The 26372-nt window shown below is 49.8% G+C and overlaps 13 non-coding genes across 13 annotated transcripts; 5 read left to right on the plus strand and 8 right to left on the minus strand.

Moving 5' to 3' along the window:
• Positions 1-471: 471 nt before the first annotated feature.
• On the plus strand, positions 472-590 carry LOC138229273 (5S ribosomal RNA). Its single transcript, XR_011185726.1, has one exon. It is a non-coding gene; the product is annotated as a 5S ribosomal RNA (ribosomal RNA).
• Positions 591-1226: 636 nt separating this feature from the next.
• LOC138229263 (U1 spliceosomal RNA) lies at positions 1227-1390 on the minus strand. The gene has a single exon (XR_011185716.1). It is a non-coding gene; the product is annotated as a U1 spliceosomal RNA (small nuclear RNA).
• A 1788-nt stretch (positions 1391-3178) lies between these two features.
• LOC138229279 (5S ribosomal RNA) lies at positions 3179-3297 on the plus strand. Its single transcript, XR_011185732.1, has one exon. It is a non-coding gene; the product is annotated as a 5S ribosomal RNA (ribosomal RNA).
• Positions 3298-3932: 635 nt separating this feature from the next.
• On the minus strand, positions 3933-4092 carry LOC138229265 (U1 spliceosomal RNA). The gene has a single exon (XR_011185718.1). It is a non-coding gene; the product is annotated as a U1 spliceosomal RNA (small nuclear RNA).
• A 4415-nt stretch (positions 4093-8507) lies between these two features.
• LOC138229262 (5S ribosomal RNA) lies at positions 8508-8626 on the plus strand. Its single transcript, XR_011185714.1, has one exon. It is a non-coding gene; the product is annotated as a 5S ribosomal RNA (ribosomal RNA).
• A 5776-nt stretch (positions 8627-14402) lies between these two features.
• Positions 14403-14519, plus strand: LOC138229269 (U5 spliceosomal RNA). The gene has a single exon (XR_011185722.1). It is a non-coding gene; the product is annotated as a U5 spliceosomal RNA (small nuclear RNA).
• A 230-nt stretch (positions 14520-14749) lies between these two features.
• LOC138229267 (U4 spliceosomal RNA) lies at positions 14750-14891 on the plus strand. Its single transcript, XR_011185720.1, has one exon. It is a non-coding gene; the product is annotated as a U4 spliceosomal RNA (small nuclear RNA).
• A 759-nt stretch (positions 14892-15650) lies between these two features.
• Positions 15651-15765, minus strand: LOC138229271 (U5 spliceosomal RNA). The gene has a single exon (XR_011185724.1). It is a non-coding gene; the product is annotated as a U5 spliceosomal RNA (small nuclear RNA).
• Positions 15766-16155: 390 nt separating this feature from the next.
• LOC138229277 (U5 spliceosomal RNA) lies at positions 16156-16272 on the minus strand. Its single transcript, XR_011185730.1, has one exon. It is a non-coding gene; the product is annotated as a U5 spliceosomal RNA (small nuclear RNA).
• A 393-nt stretch (positions 16273-16665) lies between these two features.
• LOC138229276 (U5 spliceosomal RNA) lies at positions 16666-16780 on the minus strand. Its single transcript, XR_011185729.1, has one exon. It is a non-coding gene; the product is annotated as a U5 spliceosomal RNA (small nuclear RNA).
• Positions 16781-17171: 391 nt separating this feature from the next.
• Positions 17172-17288, minus strand: LOC138229274 (U5 spliceosomal RNA). Its single transcript, XR_011185727.1, has one exon. It is a non-coding gene; the product is annotated as a U5 spliceosomal RNA (small nuclear RNA).
• Positions 17289-17679: 391 nt separating this feature from the next.
• Positions 17680-17796, minus strand: LOC138229268 (U5 spliceosomal RNA). The gene has a single exon (XR_011185721.1). It is a non-coding gene; the product is annotated as a U5 spliceosomal RNA (small nuclear RNA).
• A 391-nt stretch (positions 17797-18187) lies between these two features.
• On the minus strand, positions 18188-18304 carry LOC138229272 (U5 spliceosomal RNA). The gene has a single exon (XR_011185725.1). It is a non-coding gene; the product is annotated as a U5 spliceosomal RNA (small nuclear RNA).
• Positions 18305-26372: the final 8068 nt, after the last annotated feature.

Below are 26372 nucleotides of genomic sequence, written 5' to 3' on the forward strand. Positions count from 1 at the left end.
CGATATGAGTAACACTGGGAAAAGAAAAGAGAGTGCTGGGTCTTCGAAGGAGAACTCTAAGATACCTCAATCGTATATGTATAGCACTACAAAAAAATCGATGGCAACTAAAGGGAAAAGTGAAGCAGCTGCAGGGGCAGCAAGAGGGCGGAGGCGCCGCGCGCCCGGCCGAAGTGTTGGACCGGTGCGCTTTACGTGCTGAAATAAACACGCGACAGCCCCGAAATGTTTCCAGAGTGCTGTGCACTGAAGACTTGCCTGGTGCTCCTCCGTGCAGATTCTTTGTCCTCCTCCAGTGCGGGACGAGCCAACACAAGGGAGCGCATTCGCCAACATCCAGGCACGCAATGCGATTTGGAAAGCAGCTCCTTTCCAAAGAGTTGCACACGAACGATCCTTCAGTCCCGCTTGGGGGGCACGGAACCCCCGCCACACACAGCTTCAAGTAGCGAGTCAGGCGCCGGGGCTTTCGCTTACGGCCACACCACCCTGAACATGCCCGATCTCGTCTGATCTCGGAAGCTAAGCAGCGTCGGGCCTGGTTAGTACTTGGATGGGAGACTGCCTGGGAATACCAGGTGCTGTAAGCTTTTGCTCTCCCGGCCAGCAGGGGTCGCCGTTGGTGCCGTAGGCTTTGGGAGGAAAACCTGCAGGATGGAAAGGTGATCTATAGCCTCATCTCTAGAGATGTTTTGTTGCTGTGGCATGTGTGTGACCCATATTCAAAAAAAAAAACCCGTCTGTAAAACGAATATCGAAGCTGCCTCTAAATCTGCAAATGAAGATGAGTCGATAAACCACTCGTTTTTCGTATAACTAGACATATATTCATTTGTTACCGATTTCATTCATTGAGCACGGATACAATAGAGGTACAGCCATTCACTGTTTGACATGTCTGCACTGGTACAGAACCGATCAATCAGAAAACGGGTGAAACTGTCTTTAGACTCAGCATACAGTACCGAGGCCCCCCATGACCAAATAAAGGCTAACCTCGATAATCAGCCTAAAGAACGCAGACTACAGCAAAACGACTGACTTTGAAAAGGGAATGAACGTCCGGAAGGAGTAGTGGAACTAGCTTGAGATGCTTCTCCGGACCCCTAACTAAAAGCCAGCGAGAACCAGCAGCGGCGTCCACTCCTGTCGAACCGGGATCCTTCCGCAGCCACGCAGCTCGTGGTGTCCTAACCCTCCCGTATCTGATTTTGGACCAAGCACATCAGGGGAGAGCGCGAACGCAGTCCCCCACTATCAGAAATTATGCAGTCGAGATTCCCACATTTGGGGAATTCGCAGGGGTCAGCACAGCCGGAGTGCAATGGCCGAGCCTCGCCCTGGGTGAACCTCCTTCTTGATCAAGGTATCTCCCCTGCCAGGTAAGTATGAGTTAAACAGGCCCCTGCAAGCGGCCCGCACCCACAGCACAAATCGCGCAGCCTAGGCCACCTCCTCGCCCCGCACGCCACTGCCTCCTGCTGGGCCCACTCTTTCACACACTCACACGCCACACTAACACTCAAAAGTGTGGGCAAAACGAGAAAACGAGCGCGCCGTTTCCTACACATCTGCAGTCGCCGTTGCGCATTCGGAGCATGTCCCGGGATGCAATTCGGCCTCATTTGCATAACTCCAGACCGGCAGATCGCCACGCAAGCTCGCGACGTGCGCCTGCCACACACCGAACAAACCTTTTCAGCAATTTCCAAAAAACGGGCCTGCTCGCCTGCCCACAAGGCTCCGTCTCTTACCTGCTCTCCAGAGCCTGCTGCCTTCTGTGCTTTTCTCTCGGCACCGCTGCAGTGCACACAACTCCTGCAGCGGGAGGGGGGGAGAAAGTTCCCGCGCTCCGCCGCAGGGAAGGCTCGCTCCGTGCGCACACGTCCTTTCGATGCCAGTCCAACAAGTGCTCCGCATTAGCTGCGTCGGGGCTCCGGCGTGTCGCACCTCACCTCACCTCGCCCTACCCCCTCCTTGAATGTCTGCCGCTGGGCATGCCCCGCTCTCCTCCGCCTTATCTTATCGCGTGTGAGCACCGACAATGGCCACAATGCCGGGGAATGGCACCTGTAAAGTGTTAATTGGGGCACAGGAACAGCCCGTCTCGTCTCGGGGGGGGCGGCTTCAGAGACAATACAGCAAACACAGCGGGGCGGGGGAAGAAGACGACACCACACATGCGGGTACATTCAGCTCCGGCGGGAACGAGACATTTGTCGGTCTTTTCAAGTGCCGAGAGCTGAGCAATCCTTCACTTGTATCGTTTCTCCCCGGTGACTAGATCTGGCCCTGCGACTCTCGACTGGGCTCACCCCCGGGGCAGCCCAGCAGGTGTGAGCATGTCCGGCACCCGGATAGGAGATTCCACCCCGGAAAAGCTCCGGTTGCTGCTGCTCCTGCAAGAGGTGTGACTGGGACCAGTAGGGAGCGCTCACCCTGCGGGCTGTGTGGCTCTCTTACGCCCCAGCCTCCTGATGGCGACACTCTGCTGCACAAACAGAGGTCAAACCGAGGTCCCGACCCTCCTTGGCCATTAGGAAACCCCAGGGCGTCTCTCAAAAAGAGACGCCGGGGGTGTCCCTCTGGTGTTAGTGCTCCCCTTTACCCATCAGTCGGGGTCTCCTCCTAATCCCCGTCTAACCTGTAACAATCAATGACGAGGCCCCCCTGTCCGTGAGATTTAGTACTCGCGCAAGAGACCGGGGGCAGAGCGCGAACGCGGTCCCCCGCCCCCCACAAAGTGCGCGCTCCGGGTTCCCTCTCGGGGCCCTGCAACACAGCGGAAGGGCAGCGAGAAGGAGCCTCTTGCTCTGATGCCGCAAGGCCACAAGAGGGCGGAGGCGCCGCGCGCCCGGCCGACGTGTTGGACCGGTGCGCTTTACGTGCTGAAATAAACACGCGAAAGCCCCGAAATGTTTCCAGAGTGCTGTGCACTGGAGGTTTTTGTCTGGTGAAGACTTGCCTGGTGCTCCTCCGTGCAGATTGTTTGTCCTCCTCCAGTGCGGGACGAGTCAACACAAGGGAGCGCATTCGCCAATATCCAGGCACGCAATGCGATTTGGAAAGCAGCTCCTTTCCAAAGAGTTGCACACGAACGATCCTTCAGTCCCGCTCGGGGGGCACGGAACCCCCGCCACACACAGCTTCAAGTAGCGAGTCAGGCGCCGGGGCTTTCGCTTACGGCCACACCACCCTGAACACGCCCGATCTCGTCTGATTTCGGAAGCTAAGCAGCGTCGGGCCTGGTTAGTACTTGGATGGGAGACTGCCTGGGAATACCAGGTGCTGTAAGCTTTTGCTCTCCCGGCCAGCAGGGGTCGCCGTTGGTGCCGTAGGCTTTGGGAGGAAAACCTGCAGGATGGAAAGGTGATCTATAGCCTCATCTCTAGAGATGTTTTGTTGCTGTGGCATGTGTGTGACCCATATTCAAAAAAAAAAACCCGTCTGTAAAACGAATATCGTAGCTGCCTCTAAATCTGCAAATGAAGATGAGTCGATAAACCACTCGTTTTTCGTATAACTAGACATATATTCATTTGTTACCGATTTCATTCATTGAGCATGGATACAGTAGAGGTACAGCCATTCACTGTTTGACATGTCTGCACTGGTACAGAACCGAGCAATCAGAAAACGGGTGAAACTGTCTTTAGACTCAGCATACAGTACCGAGGCCCCCCATGACCAAATAAAGGCTAACCTCGATAATCAGCCTAAAGAACGCAGACTACAGCAAAACGACTGACTTTGAAAAGAGAATGAACGTCCGGAAGGAGTAGTGGAACTAGCTTGAGATGCTTCTCCGGACCCCTAACTAAAAGCCAGCGAGAACCAGCAGCGGCGTCCACTCCTGTCGAACCGGGATCCTTCCGCAGCCACGCAGCTCGTGGTGTCCTAACCCTCCCTATCTGATTTTGGACCAAGCACATCAGGGGAGAGCGCGAACGCAGTCCCCCACTACCAGAAATTATGCAGTCGAGATTCCCACATTTGGGGAATTCGCAGGGGTCAGCACAGCCGGAGTGCAATGGCCGAGCCTCGCCCTGGGTGAACCGATTTCGATTTTTCGATTTTTAAGAACTTTATTTTCTTTTCACAAAAAAATACAGGAAATCACAAATCAGAAAGCTTTACATTAATATACATACTTAAAACAGTATATATGATCACATCTCATTACATTTTGACACGGTAACAGTTACATAGCAACAATTTTCTTTTTTTCTGGTGCAAATCACATTCTTTATTTAAACATGATAATGTTTTTCACAGTTTCTTGAGATGTTGACCTATGCTCTCTATTTCCCACAGATTTTCTGCTTCCTCCCTCCCTTCTCTCCACAGATCTCTGAGGTAATAGTTCTCTCGGGTGATGAACAGGGCCAGGCTACCTGCTGCCTTGACTGGGACCTCGATGCCTTTGAACAGCCCCATGTTCCTCACTCTCCACAGGGCGTCTTTCCCACTGTTCACCACGGCCCAGATCCTGTCAAACACGTCAGGAGGAAGCTTGACAGGAGAGATGCCGTATCTAACGAAAGCAGCGGTCAGGGTAAATTGGGGCGAGAGAGCCTGCAACCAATCTTCAAACTGGGCCCAGAAGGCCTTAGCAAAAAAGCAGGACCACAGGAGATGGGTCACAGTCTCCTCCTCGCCGCAGCCCACCCTAACGCAGCGAGGGCTGGGGGTGAGGCCCCTACGGTACAAGAAAGTTCGTACCGGTAAGCACTGGTGGACGACACTCCAGGCTAAATCTCTGTGAATGTTGCACAGAAATTTAGAGGATGTGTGTTTCCACACCTTCCTTGTTTGGGCTGATGTTAAAATGCCCACAGGGGTCTGCCTATTGTTCTGGGGTGCTACGAAATCTTCCAGTTTTTGGACGCTGACATCTCGGAGGGGAATATGGCCAATTGGGTGAGATCTTAGAAAACTTTTAACTGTCCCATAAATTGCAGGGCATGTGTCAGAGAGTGGGACGTCCAGCTTGGGTCTGACACCCCACACTCTGAACACCTCCCTACCTACCCAGAGCCTGGAAAAATAAGTCCAGGTACGCGCTGCAGGTGCTGTTGCAAAGCCTCTCAGCACAGAGGCCAGGAAAATGCACAGCAGCTTCGTAGCAATATCTGGGACAGACTTCCCCCCTGAGGGTAGCGGCCTGTACATTATTTCCCTTCTGAGTCTTTCCTGCTTCCCACCCCATAGAAATTGAAACATCAATCTCCTCAGCACCGCCGCAACACGGTGTGGGATTGGGAAGGTAGAAGCCAGAAAATTCAAGACAGGCAAGAGCTCGGCTTTGATGACCAGCACCTTCCCTGTCATGGTGAGGTCTCGGTCCTTCCATTGCATCAGTTTTTTGTTTAAGATTGGCAATTTGTTCTGCCAATTTACTGTTCCCATCTCTTCTCCAAAATACACCCCCAGGACCTTAATTCTCTTCTCTTGCAGCCTGAGATCATGTTCTTCTTTTGGCTCCCTCCAGTTCTGATAAAAAATCTCACTCTTAGATGTGTTAATTTTTGCGGAGGAAGCCAAAGAGAACCGATCACAGCACTGCAGAGCTCTGCTAATTGAGGCATTGTCAGAGAGGAGCAGGGTGACGTCATCCATGTATAGAGATGTCTTTACCTCTCCTCCCCCACTTCCAGGCACTGGTATCCCATTAATGGCCTGATCCTGGCGCAAGGCACAGGCTAAGGGCTCCATAGCCAAAACGAATAACAAGGGGGATAATGGGCAGCCCTGCCTCACCCCTGAACAGACTTCAAAGGTGCGTGATCTATTGCCATTAACCATGACTCTGCTGTTGCTACCTGTGTACAGCAGGTTAATCCACTTTCTCATGATGGGGCCAAACTTCATGTGCTCAAGTACCGATGTTAAGTACTGCCGGTTTAGGCGGTCAAAGGCCTTTTCTAGGTCTACACCTAAAATGCACAGAGGGAGGGAGCGATCCTCAGAGTACAGACAGACATCCCTCAACAAGGCCAGGTTGTCGCTCATCAGGCGTCCTGCTATCCCACAAGTCTGTTCTTTCCCTACCAGTGAGGCCACTACATTTTGTAGGCGCAGGAAAAGGGCTTTGGACAGGATCTTAGTGTCCACGCCTAACAGGCTGAGGGGTCTCCAGTTCTTTATGTCATTTTTTGCTCCTTTCTTAAACAAGAGAGAGATAGTGCCTTCTCTTAAGGAGTCAGGCAGCAATTCTGTCTTGTAGCTTTCCTCGAATAGGAGCAGTAGCGGATCCTGAAGCAGATCCCAAAAGGTGCAATAAAATTCTTTAGGGAGCCCGTCAGCACCCGGAGTTTTCCCCTTCTGTAAGCTCTCCATAGCCTGTCTCAGCTCTTCTACTGTCAAATCCCTCTCAAGTACTTCCCTATCTTCTTCACTCAAAATGTTTTCTAGCTTTGAGGTAAAAAAATGAATATCTTCATCCTTTACCTCTGTAGAGCTGTACAGTCTTGAGTAGAAGGCCTCGGTGCAGGAGAGGATAGCACTCGGCTCTGTTCTCTCTCGTCCCTCCTCATCAACTACACTTTCCATGACAGTCTTGGAGCCTACCACTTTCCTGAAAAAGAAGCGAGTACACTTCTCATTTTCTTCCAAGAACTGCACTCTGCTTCTTAACAGCACTCCTCGCCCTGGGTGAACCTCCTTCTTGATCAAGGTATCTCCCCTGCCAGGTAAGTATGAGTTAAACAGGCCCCTGCAAGCGGCCCGCACCCACAGCACAAATCGCGCAGCCTAGGCCACCTCCTCGCCCCGCACGCCACCGCCTCCTGCTGGGCCCACTCTTTCACACACTCACACGCCACACTAACACTCAAAAGTGTGGGCAAAACGAGAAAACGAGCGCGCCGTTTCCTACACATCTGCAGTCGCCGTTGCGCATTCGCAGCATGTCCCGGGATGCAATTCGGCCTCATTTGCATAACTCCAGACCGGCAGATCGCCACGCAAGTTCGTGACGTGCGCCTGCCACACACCGAACAAACCTTTTCAGCAATTTCCAAAAAACGGGCCTGCTCGCCTGCCCACAAGGCTCCGTCTCTTACCTGCTCTCCAGAGCCTGCTGCCTTCTGTGCTTTTCTCTCGGCACCGCTGCAGTGCACACAACTCCTGCAGCGGGAGGGGGGGAGAAAGTTCCCGCGCTCCGCCGCAGGGAAGGCTCGCTCCGTGCGCACACGTCCTTTCGATGCCAGTCCAACAAGTGCTCCGCATTAGCTGCGTCGGGGCTCCGGCGTGTCGCACCTCACCTCACCTCGCCCTACCCCCTCCTTGAATGTCTGCCGCTGGGCATGCCCCGCTCTCCTCCGCCTTATCTTATCGCATGTGAGCACCGACAATGGCCACAATGCCGGGGAATGGCACCTGTAAAGTGTTAATTGGGGCACAGGAACAGCCCGTCTCGTCTCGGGGGGGCCGGCTTCAGAGACAATACAGCAAACACAGCGGGGCGGGGGAAGAAGACGACACCACACATGCGGGTACATTCAGCTCCGGCGGGAACGAGACATTTGTCGGTCTTTTCAAGTGCCGAGAGCCGAGCAATCCTTCACTTGTATCGTTTCTCCCCGGTGACTAGATCTGGCCCTGCGACTCTCGACTGGGCTCACCCCCGGGGCAGCCCAGCAGGTGTGAGCCTGGCCGGCACCCGGATAGGAGATTCCACCCCGGAAAAGCTCCGGTTGCTGCTGCTCCTGCAAGAGGTGTGACTGGGACCAGTAGGGAGCGCTCACCCTGCGGGCTGTGTGGCTCTCTTACGCCCCAGCCTCCTGATGGCGACACTCTGCTGCACAAACAGGCGCCGTCCTTCGGGGGAGGCGTCAAACCGAGGTCCCGACCCTCCTTGGCCATTAGGAAACCCCAGGGCGTCTCTCAAAAAGAGACGCCGGGGGTGTCCCTCTGGTGTTAGTGCTCCCCTTTACCCATCAGTCGGGGTCTCCTCCTAATCCCCGTCTCACCTGTAACAATCAATGACGAGGCCCCCCTGTCCGTGAGATTTAGTACTCGCGCAAGAGACCGGGGGCAGAGCGCGAACGCGGTCCCCCGCCCCCCACAAAGTGCGCGCTCCGGGTTCCCTCTCGGGGCCCTGCAACACAGCGGAAGGGCAGCGAGAAGGAGCCTCTTGCTCTGACGCCGCAAGGCCACAAGAGGGCGGAGGCGCCGCGCGCCCGGCCGACGTGTTGGACCGGTGCGCTTTACGTGCTGAAATAAACACGCGAAAGCCCCGAAATGTTTCCAGAGTGCTGTGCACTGGAGGTTTTTGTCTGGTGAAGACTTGCCTGGTGCTCCTCCGTGCAGATTGTTTGTCCTCCTCCAGTGCGGGACGAGTCAACACAAGGGAGCGCATTCGCCAATATCCAGGCACGCAATGCGATTTGGAAAGCAGCTCCTTTCCAAAGAGTTGCACACGAACGATCCTTCAGTCCCGCTCGGGGGGCACGGAACCCCCGCCACACACAGCTTCAAGTAGCGAGTCAGGCGCCGGGGCTTTCACTTACGGCCACACCACCCTGAACACGCCCGATCTCGTCTGATCTCGGAAGCTAAGCAGCGTTGGGCCTGGTTAGTACTTGGATGGGAGACTGCCTGGGAATACCAGGTGCTGTAAGCTTTTGCTCTCCCGGCCAGCAGGGGTCGCCGTTGGTGCCGTAGGCTTTGGGAGGAAAACCTGCAGGATGGAAAGGTGATCTATAGCCTCATCTCTAGAGATGTTTTGTTGCTGTGGCATGTGTGTGACCCATATTCCAAAAAAAAAACCCGTCTGTAAAACGAATATCGAAGCTGCCTCTAAATCTGCAAATGAAGATGAGTCGATAAACCACTCGTTTTTCGTATAACTAGACATATATTCATTTGTTACCGATTTCATTCATTGAGCATGGATACAGTAGAGGTACAGCCATTCACTGTTTGACATGTCTGCACTGTTACAGAACCGAGCAATCAGAAAACGGGTGAAACTGTCTTTAGTCTTTAGTCCCCCACTACCAGAAATTATGCAGTCGAGATTCCCACATTTGGGGAATTTGCAGGGGTCAGCACAGCCGGAGTGCAATGGCCGAGCCTCGCCCTGGGTGAACCGATTTCGATTTTTAAGAACTTTATTTTCTTTTCACAAAAAAATACAGGAAATCACAAATCAGAAAGCTTTACATTAATATACATACTTAAAACAGTATATATGATCACATCTCATTACATTTTGACACGGTAACAGTTACATAGCAACAATTTTCTTTTTTTCTGGTGCAAATCACATTCTTTATTTAAACATGATAATGTTTTTCACAGTTTCTTGAGATATTGACCTATGCTCTCTATTTCCCACAGATTTTCTGCTTCCTCCCTCCCTTCTCTCCACAGATCTCTGAGGTAATAGTTCTCTCGGGTGATGAACAGGGCCAGGCTACCTGCTGCCTTGACTGGGACCTCGATGCCTTTGAACAGCCCCATGTTCCTCACTCTCCACAGGGCGTCTTTCCCACTGTTCACCACAGCCCAGATCCTGTCAAACACGTCAGGAGGAAGCTTGACAGGAGAGATGCCGTATATGATGAAAGCAGCGGTCAGGGTAAATTGTGGCGAGAGAGCCTGCAACCAATCTTCAAACTGGGCCCAGAAGGCCTTAGCAAAAAAGCAGGACCACAGGAGATGGGTCACAGTCTCCTCCTCGCCGCAGCCCACCCTAACGCAGCGAGGGCTGGGGGTGAGGCCCCTACGGTACAAGAAAGTTCGTACCGGTAAGCACTGGTGGACGACACTCCAGGCTAAATCTCTGTGAATGTTGCACAGAAATTTAGAGGATGTGTGTTTCCACACCTTCCTTGTTTGGGCTGATGTTAAAATGCCCACAGGGGTCTGCCTATTGTTCTGGGGTGCTACGAAATCTTCCAGTTTTTGGACGCTGACATCTCGGAGGGGAATATGGCCAATTGGGTGAGATCTTAGAAAACTTTTAACTGTCCCATAAATTGCAGGGCATGTGTCAGAGAGTGGGACGTCCAGCTTGGGTCTGACACCCCACACTCTGAACACCTCCCTACCTACCCAGAGTCTGGAAAAATAAGTCCAGGTACGCGCTGCAGGTGCTGTTGCAAAGCCTCTCAGCACAGAGGCCAGGAAAATGCACAGCAGCTTCGTAGCAATATCTGGGACAGACTTCCCCCCTGAGGGTAGCGGCCTGTACATTATTTCCCTTCTGAGTCTTTCCTGCTTCCCACCCCATAGAAATTGAAACATCAATCTCCTCAGCACCGCCGCAACACGGTGTGGGATTGGGAAGGTAGAAGCCAGAAAAATCAAGACAGGCAAGAGCTCGGCTTTGATGACCAGCACCTTCCCTGTCATGGTGAGGTCTCGGTCCTTCCATTGCATCAGTTTTTTGTTTAAGATTGGCAATTTGTTCTGCCAATTTACTGTTCCCATCTCTTCTCCAAAATACACCCCCAGGACCTTAATTCTCTTCTCTTGCAGCCTGAGATCATGTCCTTCTTTTGGCTCCCTCCAGTTCTGATAAAAAATCTCACTCTTAGATTTGTTAATTTTTGCGGAGGAAGCCAAAGAGAAACGATCACAGCACTGCAGAGCTCTGCTAATTGAGGCATTGTCAGAGAGGAGCAGGGTGACGTCATCCATGTATAGAGATGTCTTTACCTCTCCTCCCCCACTTCCAGGCACTGGTATCCCATTAATGGCCTGATCCTGGCGCAAGGCACAGGCTAAGGGCTCCATAGCCAAAACGCATAACAAGGGGGATAATGAGCAGCCCTGCCTCACCCCTGAACAGACTTCAAAGGGGCGTGATCTATTGCCATTAACCATGACTCTGCTGTTGCTACCTGTGTACAGCAGGTTAATCCACTTTCTCATGATGGGGCCAAACTTCATGTGCTCAAGTCCCGATGTTAAGTACTGCCGGTTTAGGCGGTCAAAGGCCTTTTCTAGGTCTACACCTAAAATGCAAAGAGGGAGGGAGCGATCCTCAGAGTACAGACAGACATCCCTCAACAAGGCCAGGTTGTCGCTCATCAGGCGTCCTGCTATCCCACAAGTCTGTTCTTTCCCTACCAGTGAGGCCACTACATTTTGTAGGTGCAGGAAAAGGGCTTTGGACAGGATCTTAGTGTCCACGCCTAACAGGCTGAGGGGTCTCCAGTTCTTTATGTCATTTTTTGCTCCTTTCTTAAACAAGAGAGAGATAGTGCCTTCTCTTAAGGAGTCAGGCAGCAATTCTGTCTTATATCTTTCCTCGAATAGGACCAGTAGCGGATCCTGAAGCAGATCCCAAAAGGTGCAATAAAATTCTTTAGGGAGCCCGTCAGCACCTGGAGTTTTCCCCTTCTGTAAGCTCTCCATAGCCTGTCTCAGCTCTTCTACTGTCAAATCCCTCTCAAGTACTTCCCTATCTTCTTCACTCAAAACGTTTTCTAGCTTTGAGGTAAAAAAATGAATTTCTTCATCCTTTACCTCTGTAGAGCTGTACAGTCTTGAGTAGAAGGCCTTGGTGCAGGAGAGGATAGCACTCGGCTCTGTTCTCTCTCGTCCCTCCTCATCAACTACACTTTCCATGACAGACTTGGAGCCTACCACTTTCCTGAAAAAGAAGCGAGTACACTTCTCATTTTCTTCCAAGAACTGCACTCTGCCTCTTAACAGCACTCCTCGACTACTTTCTTCGGCTATGCTCCGGATGTCCTTTTTTAAAAGGGTGATATCCTCGAGCACATCGAAGCCACTGTGCAGCATCGTGTAGAGACGCTGCAGCTGCCTCTGTTTCCTGGCTAGCACTCCTCTCCGTCTGGCAGCAGCCTTCCTTCCCTCAGCCATGAAAAAGGTCTTTGTCCTCATCTTCACCTCCTCCCACCACTCTCCTACTGACCCGTACAGACACTGCAAGGACAGCCACTGTGATAGTTTCTCCTTGTAGCGGGATACTACCCCCTCGTTCTCTAGCAGCTTTGTGTTGAGTTTCCAGAGGCCTGGGCCAAAGACAGTCCCGCCCTGGAGTTCCACTCTACACCCTAAAGCCTGATGATCTGAGAAGAAGACAGGCTGAAGAGTGACCCCAACAACTTTCACTCTCTCTGAGACAAAGCAATAGTCAATTCTGGAGCTGCTATTCCTCCCTGACCATGTATATCCTGCTGTTGTGGGATATATACATCTATATGTGTCTGAGAGTTTAAAGTCTTGAACTAAGTTTTGCAGGGCCAGTGAGCTGGAATCCAATTTTATCGGAGAGCTAGACTGCCTGTCTGTGTGCTCTAAGATACAATTAAAATCCCCTCCCACTATCACGTCTGTGCTACTTAACAATAGGGGAGAGAGTGCCTTGAGTAGCTCCACCCTTCCTCCCACGTCAGTAGGACAATACACATTGATTAGCCGCAGGTTAACGGTCCCCCATTCCACATCCACACACAGCAACCTGCCATCTATGACCCTCTGAATACTTTTCAATTTGAAAGCCCATCCTTTGAAAAGAATGGCCACGCCAGAGGCTCTGTTGTTATTGTCCCCTGACCAAACAGAAGGCCCTTTATCCCACCTATCTTTAAAGCTTTTATACCTCTCTTGATAGGCTAAAGCACACTCCTGCAACATCAACACATCTCCCTCTCTCTGCTGGAGGTAATCAAAGACACACTGGCATTTAACTCTGTCATTGATACCTCTGGTGTTAAGAGAAATTATGTTTAGAGCCATTTTACATAAGAAAGTGGAACCAGTCTTTACAAAACACATTTCTCTTCGGTCTCACCTGTTACCTTCTCTTTCTTTTTCTTCTTACCAATTTCCTGCCAGCCATCCTCTGAATGAGCCTTCATCAGGGTGGCAGCAGTAAAAGCATTCACGGAGTCCATTTCAAGGAAGGGGGTAGAGGGAGGGGTGGAGGGGTTCCAGCTGTCCCAATCGCCATTCTCTCCTTCCTCCTCGCTCGGGGAGAAAACAGAGTCATTTTTCCTTTTCCTCAAGTCCAGCTCCTGGGAGCACTGAGGGGAAAGGGGTGCAGCCGATGCACCAGTCTCCTCTTCCCCCTCACCCACCAGCTGTTGCAGATCCTCCGTGATGGACTGGATGGAGGAGAGGAGGGCATCTGTAGCACTTGCAGAGTCTGAGAAAAGCAGCTCCGCTGAATCCTGGGTATCGTCGCTGGACCCGCTCCACCGGGGGGCCCCACACTGGCCCTCGTTCTGAGGAGCAGGAGTGGGGGAGGGGTCCTCGCTGTTCTCGGGGGTTTTCAAACCCTCGTGCTTGTCTGGTGCAGTCTGCGGTTGTGGGAGCGTAGTGGATTTCTCTTCCACCGGCCCCGGAGCCACAGCAGGACTGATCCTGGCTGGAGGCTGAGACTCTTTGTCCAACAAGGGTTCTTTGTTTGACTTGTTGTTTGCTTTGGCTTTTCGGGCCGGTTTGGCTAAAACAAGCACTGCCTCATCCTTTCTCATTTTGAGTTTATTGGCGTAGGCGTGAGGGCAGTTCTTAAAAACGTGTCCTTCCGAGCCACATAAATTGCACTTTGGCAGCATTGAACAGTCAGAGGCTAAATGTCCCTGTTTGCCACAGGTCTTGCAGCATTTCACAGTGCAGGAAGATGCCAGGTGTCCCACAGCACCACAGCGCCGACACACCTTTGGTTGTCCCACATAAAAAACATAGCCATTGCAGGCGCCCAGCCGGATTGTAGAGGGCAGGTGCCTTAAGCCTCCATTTACATTGTCCGGTAGTAAGCGAACCTCGAATTTCCTTGCTCCTGTTTTTATACCGTCAACATCTCTAACCTCAGTTCCATGGTGGACGGTGCAGTACTGGTTAAGCCAGGTGTGAATGTCCTCCGTCTTTGCCAGTTCCGAGAACATAACAACATGCACCGTTTTCCTCTCTCTCTGTGTCAGAGGCTGCAAGTTGATCTTCTCAAGTGCAGGAACTTTCCCTCTTTTTGCCTCAAACACATCCACGCATTGTTCAAACAGAGGATAGGTACCAAATACAACCTCAAATGCTTTCTGACCTGGGAGAGCAAAGATGAAATCCAAGTGCCGAGGTTCAAAGCCAAGTTCCTTCTGTAACACTTTTCTGCTGAACTGCATACGATCCATGAACAGGTCATCCAAAAGCTCAAAACGTACAGCATTCTTGCGGGATCCAAAGGTTGCCATCTCAAACTGCAAAACAAACACTGCTTCCACAAAACAAGAAAACAATCCAACTACTCCAACTACAGGCTGATCAAGGTATCTCCCCTGCCAGGTAAGCCGAGAGCCGCAGGCGATGAGCCCGGAGCTGAACGGGCCCCACTGGCTCGTTTGTAAGGCCAGGTGCATTGCCAACCACGACCGGCAGGGCAGAGGCCTTGAAGGCAGCCTGGGCTCCTGCAGCTGTCCAGCCACGCACTCTGGTTTCTTTTCATCTCGTACAAATCTTTTGCCTTTTACTAAAGATTTCCATGAAGAGGAGCATGAATGAGTTCCATACAATTTTTGTGCTTTCCTGCCTTCGGGTGGGGCGCAGCTGGGCTGGTCAAAGAGAGAAAACAAAACCGCTCACAATCACTCTTATTACTGCGACTGTGGCCGTCTGCTCTGCGAGTCCTCGGTCTCCGCCTGTCTGATTGGTGCTCTTTTCTTTGGGGGGCGGGAAGTGTCCGGCCGCAAATATGAAGCGTTACAGCAACGACATGCCATGAGACGATTGATAACGATTTCCATAGGATCCACGCGGTTGCCTGGCAACCGTCAGCTTTGCGCAGTGGCAGTATCGTAGCCTGTGAGGTTTAGCCGATGCGCGATTATTGCTAGTTGAAAACTTTTCCCAATACCCCGCTTCCGCCGGTTTGCAATACAATCGGCGAAAGCAATTCTTGACAGTCTCGTCAGAGACTGAGCAAGGTGTTTAAAGACAGATTTTGTCATGGTAACATCATGGTAGAAAGAAACAAGCTTGTTACGTCTCAACAGAAACACTCTTTAGCTCTTTCAGCGTTATGCAGAGAACAGCGTCTGTCGAGATCACTTTTGAGTCAGCGCGAAACGCCGTGTGCTGTCAGTTTGATTTCATATTGCTCGTAGCGGCGCCCGGCTTTTGTCTGTCAAACGTTAGGTTGCCCTTCTTCATGCTGCATCGTCGGCATGAGTGGAGCTTTTTAAACGTCTGTATTTACTGCGCCTCATAAGAAATCGTTTGTCCCCGTTCAAAACAGATTGTGCGATGTCCTGCAGCGTTCGCAAAGCAAACCTTTGACAGTTTGAAAGAGGAATTTATTCTGCTTCCTGTGCGTGCAGTAGTTACAAAGTTGAACGTCTTTATACGATCTGCCGCAGATCTTACAAACGAGCCAGTGGGGCCCGTTCAGCTCGGGGCTCATCGCCTGCGGCTCACGGCTTGCGAGCGTGCCCAATCCGTGCGATAACTTGGAAAACACCCGGCCACACTGTGCCGGAAACGACGCACTCTGGGAAGCCGCTATGCAAAGCGAGGTCCCAAGATCCCCTGCGGCCGGACACTTCCCGCCCCCCAAAGAAAAGAGCGCCAATCAGACGGCCGGAGATCGAGGACTCGCGGAGCAGACGGCCACAATCACCATTACAAGAGCGATTGCGAACGTGCTTGTTTTCTCTCTTTGACCAGCCCAGCTGCCCGCGACCCGAAAGCAGGAAATCACAAAAATTGCAGGGAACTCATTCGTGCTCCTCTCCACGGAAATCTTTAGTAAAAGGCGAAAGAGTTGTACGAGATGAAGAGAAACCAGAGTGCATGGCTGCACAGCTGCAGGAGCCCAGGCCGCCTTCAAGGCCTCTGCCCTGCCGGTCGTGGTTGGCAATACACCTGGCCTTACAAACGAGCCAGTGGGGCCCGTTCAGCTCCGGGCTCATCGCCTGCGGCTCACGGTTTGCGAGCGTGCCCAATCCGTGCGATAACTCGGAAAACACCCGGCCACACTGTGCCGGAAACGACGCACTCTGGGAAGCCACTATCCAGGCAAGGTCCCAAGATCCCCTGCGGCCGGACACTTGCCGCCCACCAAAGAAAAGAGCGCCAATCAGACGGCCGGAGACCAAGGACTCGCGGAGCAGACGGCCACAATCACCATTACAAGAGCGATTGCGAACGTGCTTGTTTTCTCTCTTTGACCAACCCAGCTGCGCCCCACCCGAAGGCAGAGAAGCACAAAAATTGCATGGAACTCATTCATGCGCCTCTCCACAGAAATCTTTAGTAAAAGGCGAAAGATTCGCATGAGATGAAGAGAAACCAGAGTGCGTGGCTGCACAGCTGCAGGAGCCCAGGCCGCCTTCAAAGCCTCTGCGCTGCCGGTCATGGTTGGCAATGCACCTGGCCTTACAAACTAGCCAGTGGGGCCCGTTCAGCTCCGGGCTCATCGCCTGCGGCTCTCAGCTTGCGGCCGTGCCCAATCCGTGCGATAAGTCGGAAAACACCCAGCCACACTGTGCCGGAAACGACGCACTCTGGGAAGCCGCTATGAAAAGCGAGGTCCCAAGATCCCCTGCGGCCGGACACTTCCCGCCCCCCAGAGAAAAGAGCGCCAATCAGACGGCCGGAGACCGAGGACTCGCGGAGCAGACGGCCACAATCACCATTACAAGAGCGATTGCGAACGTGCTTGTTTTCTCTCTTTGACCAGCCCAGCTGCCCGCCACCCGAAAGCAGGGAAGCACAAAAACTGCAGGGAACTCATTCGTGCTCCTCTCCATGGAAATTTTTAGTAAAAGGCGAAAGATTTGTACGAGATGAAGAGAAACCAGAGTGCGTGGCTGCACAGCTGCAGGAGCCCAGGCCGCCTTCAAGGCCTCTGCCCTGCCGGTCGTGGTTGGCAATACACCTGGCCTTACAAACGAGCCAGTGGGGCCCGTTCAGCTCCGGGCTCATCGCCTGCGGCTCACGGCTTGCGAGCATGCCCAATCCGTGCGATAACTCGGAAAACACCCGGCCACACTGTGCCGGAAACGACGCACTCTGGGAAGCCGCTATGCAAAGCGAGGTCCCAAGATCCCCTGCGGCCGGACACTTCCCGCCCCCCAAAGAAAAGAGCGCCAATCAGACGGCCGGAGACCGAGGACTCGCGGAGCAGACGGCCACAATCGCCATAACAAGACCGATTGCGAGCGTTTTTGTTTTCTCTCTTTGACCAGCCCAGCTGCGCCCCACCCGAAAGCAGAGAAGCACAAATATTGCATGGAACTCATTCATGCTTCTCTCCGCGGGAATCTTTAGTAAAAGGCGAAAGATTTGTACGAAATGAAGAGAAACCAGAGTGCGTGGCTGCACAGCTGCAGGAGCCCAGTCCGCCTTCAAAGCCTCTGCGCTGCCGGTCGTGGTTTGCAATGCACCTGGCCTTACAAACGAGCCAGTGGGGCCCGTTCAGCTCCGGGCTCATCGCCTGCGGCTCACGGCTTGCGAGCGTGCCCAATCCGTGCGATAACTCGGAAAACACCCGGCCACACTGTGCCGGAAACGACGCACTCTGGGAAGCCGCTATGCAAAGCGAGGTCCCAAGATCCCCTGCGGCCGGACACTTCCCACCCCCCAAAGAAAAGAGCGCCAATCAGACGGCCGGAGACCGAGGACTCGCGGAGCAGACTGCCACAATCGCCATAACAAGACCGATTGCGAGCGTTTTTGTTTTCTCTCTTTGACCAGCCAGGCTGCGCCCCACCCGAAGGCAGGGAAGCACAAAAATTGCATGGAACTCATTCATGCTCCTCTCCACGGAAATCTTTAGTAAAAGGCGAAAGATTTGTACGAGATGAAGAGAAACCAGAGTGCGTGGCTGCACAGCTGCAGGAGCCCAGGCCGCCTTCAAAGCCTCTGCGCTGCCGGTCATGGTTGGCAATACACCTGGCCTTACAAACGAGCCAGTGGGGCCCGTTCAGCTCCGGGCTCATCGCCTGCGGCTCTCAGCTTGCGGCCGTTCCCAATCCGTGCGATAAGTCGGAAAACACCCAGCCACACTGTGCCGGAAACGACGCACTCTGGGAAGCCGCTATGCAAAGCGAGGTCCCAAGATCCCCTGCGGCCGGACACTTCCCGCCCCCCAAAGAAAAGAGCGCCAATCAGACAGCCGGAGACCGAGGACTCGCGGAGCAGACGGCCACAATTGCCATAACAAGAGTGATTGCGAACGTTTTTGTTTTCTCTCTTTGACCAGCCAGGCTGCGCCCCACCCGAAGGCAGGGAAGCACAAAAATTGCATGGAACTTATTCATGCTCCTCTCCACGGAAATCTTTAATAAAAGGCGAAAGATTTGTACGAGATGAAGAGAAACCAGAGTGCGTGGCTGCACAGCTGCAGGAGCCCAGACCGCCTTCAAAGCCTCTGCGCTGCCGGTCGTGGTTGGCAATGCACCTGGCCTTACAAACTAGCCAGTGGGGCCCGTTCAGCCCCGGGCTCATCGCCTGCGGCTCTCGGCTTGTGGGCGTGCCCAATCCGTGCGATAACTCGGAAAACACCCGGCCACACTGTGTCGGAAACAACGCACTGTAAGGCACCTTGAAGCGTGCACCCCCAACATTCTTCTTTGCACATCTGTGAAAGGTAAACTCTTGAGCAAACTCTGAACCAGCTCTAAGGAAACTAATCCGATTAGACGTTACTTTGACTCATCCTTTAAGGGACCCTTGATAATTGGAGAAATCAATGATTTCGAATGAATTCTGTATGCGTCAAAAGACAGCTATACACAGAAAACATGCAGGACACTGCTCATGATGTTTCCCGAGCCGAAACACAGTGCGTTTTTCCAAGCCATCTGACAAAGCCCGCCCACTGAAAACTGCAGCAGATCGTGTAAAGACGTTCAACTTTGTAACTACTGCACGCACAGGAAGCAGAATAAATTCCTCTTTTCAAACTGTCAAAGGTTTGCTTTGCGAACGCTGCAGGACATCGCAAAATCTCTTTTGAACGGGGACAAACGATTTCTTATGGGGCGCAGTAAGTACAGACGTTTAAAAAGCTCCACTCATGCCGACGATGCAGCATGAAGAAGCGCAACCTAACGTTTGACAGACAAAAGCCGGGCGCCGCTACGAGCAATATGAAATCAAACTGACAGCACACGGCGTTTCGCGCTGACTCAAAAGTGATCTCGACAGACGCTGTTCTCTGCATAACACTGAAAGAGCTAAAGAGCGTTTCTGTTGAGACGTAACCCAGTGGGCAAAAGACGTATAATATACGTCTATTAAACGCATACCTCAGACGTCTAAATGTGGTCTGCAATTCGTCTAGAATGAAATTCTAATATACGTCTATTGTTATACGTCAATTATACGTCTATGATTAGATGTTCATTATACGTAAATGGTTGGAGTTCTATTATACGGATAAATTTAGAGGACTATTATACATATATGGTAGGAGTTCTGGATAACTTTAGAGGACTATTCTACGTATATGGTTGGAGGTCTATTATACGGATAACTTTAGAGGTCTATTATACGTATATGGGTAGAGGTCTATTATACGGATAACTTTAGAGGTCTATTATATGTATATGGTTAGAGGTCTATTATACGGATAACTTTAGAGGTCTATTATACGTATATGGGTAGAGGTCTATTATACATCAAAGTTAGGTTTTACAGGTGTAGAAACTAGTAAATCAACCCAATGATTTGGTTTAGAAATTTATTGTGAAAATACACATTCACACCTGAAAAATATGTATTTCAAATTATACATTGTATACAATCAATCAACAATCAACATATGGGCAATAATCATAAAAAACACAACTAGTCTTAAACTTCAGCTACAAATTCTGGTAATATGGCAATATACAGTATAGTAACGGCAAACACAAACTAATTACATTAACACACTAACTCAAAACCACATTTTGATTCAAATATACATTTTAAAATGTACAACTTCTATATTTCCAAGAAAAAAAATATTACAATGGAAGTTAAGACGATTTTTGTCCACTATTTGCAAACCCTGTGTAATTGTCCTAACAGTTAGAACCAAAAACCTAGTATTTTCAGTGTCCAGATCTCCTGGCCCCCTGCCTTGCATATGCATTCTTCAAGTAACACATTGCGTGCTCCTTTATTTCTTTTTCTGCTGATTTAGGGCGGGACTTCAGCACCGCAGCTAGGAGAAAATTATATAATATTACTTCCCAAATTAATGATGATTAATATCTTCTTTAGTATAATCTAAAAAATGAACGGTTTACTAAGCTCAAAGCTGAAATAAATGTATAAAATTTGGCTTGCATCATAGAAGTTGAGCAATAAAGTCTGTCCTAATTAAAGAGTACCCAAAGTTTGAAAGTACAACATAGAATAAGAATAGAGAAACGGCAAAACGATTTAGTGTCATCTTCCCCATTCACACCATTCCCCATTTCGAATGAATTCTGTATGCGTTAAAAGACAGCTATACACAGAAAACATGCAGGACACTGCTCACAATGTTTGCCGAGCCGAAACACAGTGCGTTTTTCCAAGCCATTTGACAACGCCCGCCCACTGAAAACTGCAGCAGATCGTGTAAAGACGTTCAACTTTGTAACTACTGCACGCACAGGAAGCAGAATAAATTCCTCTTTTCAAACTGTCAAAGGTTTGCTTTGCGAACGCTGCAGGACATCGCACAACCTCTTTTGAATGGGGACAAACGATTTCTTATGGGGCGCAGTAAGTACAGACGTTTAAAAAGCTCCACTATTTTTATGTGCCATTTTTTGCTTATTCACTTACTATTTTAATCAAAATAATATTAAGAAAGATCTGTATGTATTCAGATAGTATTATTATTGTTCATACTTACTCGTCAAAAGAGGATTGCTGAGATATTTGCGGATATACTTCTACGTTTGAAAAACGTGTCCAAAATGGTGACCAACGAATACTAGCAATGCATTGTGGTATATAACCGGAAAATATGCTGGGTTCGATATTTTCTCAACGTATGCGTTTATTAATGTTGTCGATATTATGGTTGAAATTTAACATTGATAATACATCGCGGCTATGTGCCCCCTGCTATGAGCTGATGTGCAATTTTAACGCATGCAGTTAGTAAGGATCGGTCACTGTTGTATGGTATTATATACAGTATAATGACATTATGGAATAGGATGGGGACAGGCCTGGCATCACGGGGGGAGGGAGGAATGTCGCCCCTTCAGTTTTGGGCAAAAAGATGTACCTAACTTACCTAGGAGTATACGGCACTCTGCACAGTGTACGAAGTAATTTTCGCAGTAATTAATTTATTATATTTACTATATTTATTATACACGTGTAAATTAATTACTGCGAAAATAATTTACTTCGTACACTGTGCAGAGTGCCATATACTCCTAGTTGCGGCACACACGATACATACAGTAAAAAGCCTCAGGCACTGTGTTAGATGTGTTTTCGACGTTATATATGCGTTTATTAATGTCGTCGATTTTACGGTTGCAATTCGACTTTGATTATACGTCGAGGCGACGTATATATACGTATAGCCGTATTTTCGCCGTGAATATACGTATATTCGACGAATCAGTGCCCACTGGGTAAACTCTTCAGCAAACTCTGAACCAGCTCTAAGGAAACTAATCCGATTAGACGTTACTTTGACTCATCTTTTTACGCTAGGGTTAGGGTTAGCATTCCCACGCTACTTAGACACTTTGTTTACGCTCAGTGCTTGATTTTGGGAACTTCAGGACGAGTGGGAATTTTCTCCTATCTGTCAATTCTGTTTTGTTTTGGAGACTCTTGGCTGCCTATGTTGTACAGTGCAGCGTGAAGGAAACATTTTCCAAAACTGTGTCAGCTCAAAAGTTGTAAGAAAACCTCTCCAGCTGCTTTAACTCTCTTCATTTTTGTCATTTAATGTGACACTCGATGTATAACTGGAGCCTCACATATGCAAATGGTGAGGCTCCAGTTCGACACCCAGTTCAATACCACTTTACAGTAAATGACAAAAGCATGGCAGACTGTGCCGGACCGGCAGATTACTTCCGCTTATTTTTACCATATTAAACAATGGAAATCCAACCACTTGCATTTGTGACACTTGATTTTGGCTGCACCTAAGACACTCTTAAATCTTCAAACACATTTCTCTTCTCCCGCAACACTCTTGTCTGTCGGCGCTATGTGGCAGCGTTGCATGACAACCCATCTCACCACGGAAAGGAACCTAACAGCTTTGGTAAGAGAGGAGAAAAGGACCTGGCCCGTACGCGGCTCAAACCCACAACCTTGGCGTTACTAGCACCACCATCTAACCAACTGAGCTAACCGACCTCACAACAGTGGTCCTCTCTGTGCTGCAAAAAATCAAGCTCAGGGAATTTCTTTTGTCCTTTGAATAGAAAGCCGTGTAATTCAGTGTACGGGCTTTCTCGTGCAGTTTCATAGTTCTTGTAACCCAAATCCTACACTGGCCTGAAGTGCCCCCCCATTTCACAGCATTTTTCAGCTGATTTAAAATGTACCTAAAGGAGAAGCATTATTGAAGACCATCAATTACCAAGAGCTTTTGTCAAAGGTTTTGGTGGTCATTTTTAATGACCACAGAGCACTATGACCTCGGTTTTACATCTCATCCAAAAGACAGCGCCCTTTTTCCAACACAGCTTCTCCGTCACTATATTGGGACATTGGGACCCGTACAGACCTCAGAGTGAGCGCCCATTAACACCACTTCCAGCTGGAAGCTTTGTTTTTCCCTGTAGCTCACCCTCATCCTGGTACTGACCTGGCTCACACCTGCTTAGCTTCAGTGGGTTTTCAGTTGCGAGTTGCAAAAGTTGGGATACAAGTGTAGCGGCAATGCTTGTTAATAAGACAGAATTAAGCGTTGGTATGCTGTCCTAAATGAAGCCCCATCTCACCCCCCATCTCTGTGGTGCAGCCACAGAGAAAGTATTCATGCAGACTGATTTAAGTTGTTTTCTTTTGATAGGGAACAGCTCCCAGACAGGGATGCACTTAGCTAAGCCTGGCTATCATGATCAATGGTCATCCATTGGCGCCTATCTGTCTAGGGAGTGCTGAATGGACATCTGGACTGCATTCTTAAGTGTCAAGAGTAAGTGACTTATATCTCACCTTGACCAACCAATCAGGGACTGGCAGGGCGTGGTAATACCACGTGGGTCTCCAATGCCCGCCAAACTCTCAACCAATCAGCACACATCTGTGTCTTGGTCAAAAAGGGAGCGCAAGCTCAGATCGGGGCTCTCCTTGGCCATTTTCGCGCATCCTCAGAGACAATCACGTGACAACTGCTGTTGTCTGCATAGGGACTTGGACTTTGTTCTAAGCGCGAGGCCAAGCATCCCGTACGTACTCAGAATTCTACTAACGTGAATGCTCCGTTTGATCAACGGCAGCCTACAGTTGGACCCTCGTCGACAACCTGAATAGCTTATTCAGAAGCAGCGCTGGACCGGGAACGAACCAGTTTCTTCCCAGGCAAAAGAGTGACTTGTGAGGACTCGCGGTCACACTCTGTGCATAGAGACTTTCTACTAGCCAGCCGGACTGCTGGTAGATCCCCTCGGAGCAACGACTGCCCTGCGCGCCGCAGTCAGATTCCTCCGCCCGTCCTACTCCGAGCTGCACCTTGACTGGTTGGCTGGTAGCCAGAGGACGCCGACACAACGCCCATTGGACAACCGCTGGAACAGAGGCTGCAACAGAGCTTGTCAGCTGGTTTGGTGTTCGTGCCGGGAAATTCCAAATCCATACACAGTGGATAAGTTAACCCCATGTTCTACATTGCGTCTCGAGAATTCAATTGTACCTCAACACAAGTTGTTATCAATTTAATTCATGAGTAATGTATTTACTTCCGAGTTTAGAGTAACAATGGGTAATAACACTGATTAGCGATTTGGTAACCGAACGATATATATTGACATATATTCTCTGTTGTGTATCTCTTTGTGTTTGCATCTCTTCGAGATTATATATCTTGTATATTGATAACCCTCACAGTAAGGTCTGCCGCTCGTATCCAGGCAGACTAGTATATGTTTGGTGCACAATTTATATTAATAAATGTATCTCGTGTATTGAACCCGTGTGTGTGCGTTGTTAGTTGTTCTTGCGATTGATTTTCTAAAAGCCCCAACGAACAACCTCGTGATTACTGCTACAATTAATAAGTGTCTCAGTAAACCCATCAAACCACTACATTTAATGGCGTCCCTGGGTGGGCGAGTTTAGAATGAAATGAGACTCAATCGCACAGAATAACTGATGTTGCTGTGAGTTCAAGTTCAGCACAGCACCGTGGCTTTTATACGCGAATACCGGGTGTGCTGATAACTGCGTAAAGAAATCCCCCTGTTTTCTAGCGTTTAGTGTAACGTGTGCTGATTGGAAATCCATCTGCTCGGGTGTTTAGATTCCATACTGTATTTTGGTAAAAGGAAAAAAAGTAATACTCTTAAAGTTTCTCTGACGTAATGACAATGGCTGCTAAAATGTCTGAAGTGGAGTCGCTTATAAGTACTATTTCTAGCGACGACAATCCTGGTTACTGGAGCGGTATCGAAAAGTTGAACTTTGATGATATTGAGAAGCTGCAAGTAGATTTAGTAGCTAAGGTAGCGAACCAGCTTAACACAGGAGGGTCTGTGAACGCAGTTCAGGTCCTATCTAGTTTCGCCTTAAATCTAGCTAAACAGCTGGAACTGTCTTTGTCCGAGCTGACAAAGTTTCAAACGCTTCAGGGAAAGCTAGAAAGATATAAGGCGGAGCGAGTTGAGTTGTTGGATATAATCAGAGAAAAGAGAGTGAAAAGTGAGGAAAGTGAAGACAGACTCAGGGAAGTTTTAGGTAAATTAGATGACCTGTCTGCTAGAGAAACTGCGGCTGAGGTAGCTAGGAGAGACCTAGAAGCGAGCTTGAAAGAAAAAGAAAAAGAAATTGAGAGTTTAAATGAGCTCAGCCAGGAAAGGCAAAAGGAGTTAGATGCTGCCGTACTGGAAGCAAAACAGGCTAGATCCCACTTACATGCCAGCCCACCTAGCAGCCCGGAGCGCTCACCCAGGAGGTTTCTCCCGGCCAGGGTCTGTGGTCGGATCGGCATGGGGGAGATCGCCGAGTCCTGCGCGAGACGCAAGGGCGATTCAATTCAGGCATAGACCCCCTGCTCCTGATCACGGCCGTCTCCCTGCCCACGGAGAAACTGTAAAAATTAACCTCCACTCCCTGAGGCAGTTAGCCAAAGATGTAGAAAGGTTTGACCCGACAGTGTCAGGGAATAATGTGGAGACCTACATTGATGAGCTGAGATATACTTTGCAGTTTATGCCCGAAGCGTCCGAACAGGAAAAGGCTATGTTAGTAAGGAAAACTACCAGCCGAGCGGTCCACGAGTGGATGTCTAGACAAGGACCTGAGGTCTGTAATAGCTTTGAGGAGCTGTGTCAGGCAATGATCGGAGAATTTTCGGCTTTTATAGATCCCATATCTGCCGTGGCCACAGCGCACCATATTAAGCACGAAAAAGCTGAAGCCCCTCGCGACTATTACCCCTATTATATAATATTTTACTATTATATAACTTGTAAAATATTACCCCCGGTCCATTCTCTTCCAAAAGTGAGAAACACCTGTTTTCTACATTTTGTCTGTTTTAAAACCATATCTCTTTAAACCAAACCAAGAGTTTGTCTTTTGCACTGATATTCTGATTCATTTCAATTTCAAAGAAAAAAAAAACATTATCTTCCAAAGCATCATAAAATTGTCCATTCTTCCAGACTCTACTTCTCTCTTGTAGTAGTACAGCAGACCTTTCCAGGTGAGCAGATCACAGAGTCCGAAATATGCTTCCTCCATCAAGCAAAGTACCTGAACATGACTCGGTCTTCATAAAAGCGCCCCTGTAATAAAGAAATTAAATCCAAAATCAAGAGGGCAGTTGCCTACTGAAGTTCAAGAAGTCATCAATTTTAACCTAGCAACACATTAAAGGCTGCATCTATACAAGTACGATTCTAGAAATGCTCACCAGATTACGTTTTAAGAAAGAACTGCGCCTCAGGTTCCGCCGAGATCTTAACTCGGATGGCAGGATTCAGAGTCCGGAGTGCGGACTGATGGCGCACGGAGGGTCCACATACTGTGGATCCCTCAGTTTTCTTCCGCGTGTTTAAACCGCCAGCGTGTGGCTCTCCTGTCCCCGTGACCTCATTGCTCTGCTCTCGCCTCTGTGCAGCCGAGCCCGACTCATGGTAAAGTGGAAAAAAATATGCCCTCAACGTGGGATTTACTCTGGATCGAGGATAGATGTCACCTTTTTATCGTTGAACAGGATGTATGTGATGTGGCGACTAGGTTCAATTTTGTATCCTTTTAAAAGATTAAGG

This window comes from Lepisosteus oculatus, unplaced genomic scaffold (assembly GCF_040954835.1).
Source record: "Lepisosteus oculatus isolate fLepOcu1 unplaced genomic scaffold, fLepOcu1.hap2 HAP2_SCAFFOLD_432, whole genome shotgun sequence".
NCBI lineage: Eukaryota > Metazoa > Chordata > Actinopteri > Semionotiformes > Lepisosteidae > Lepisosteus > Lepisosteus oculatus.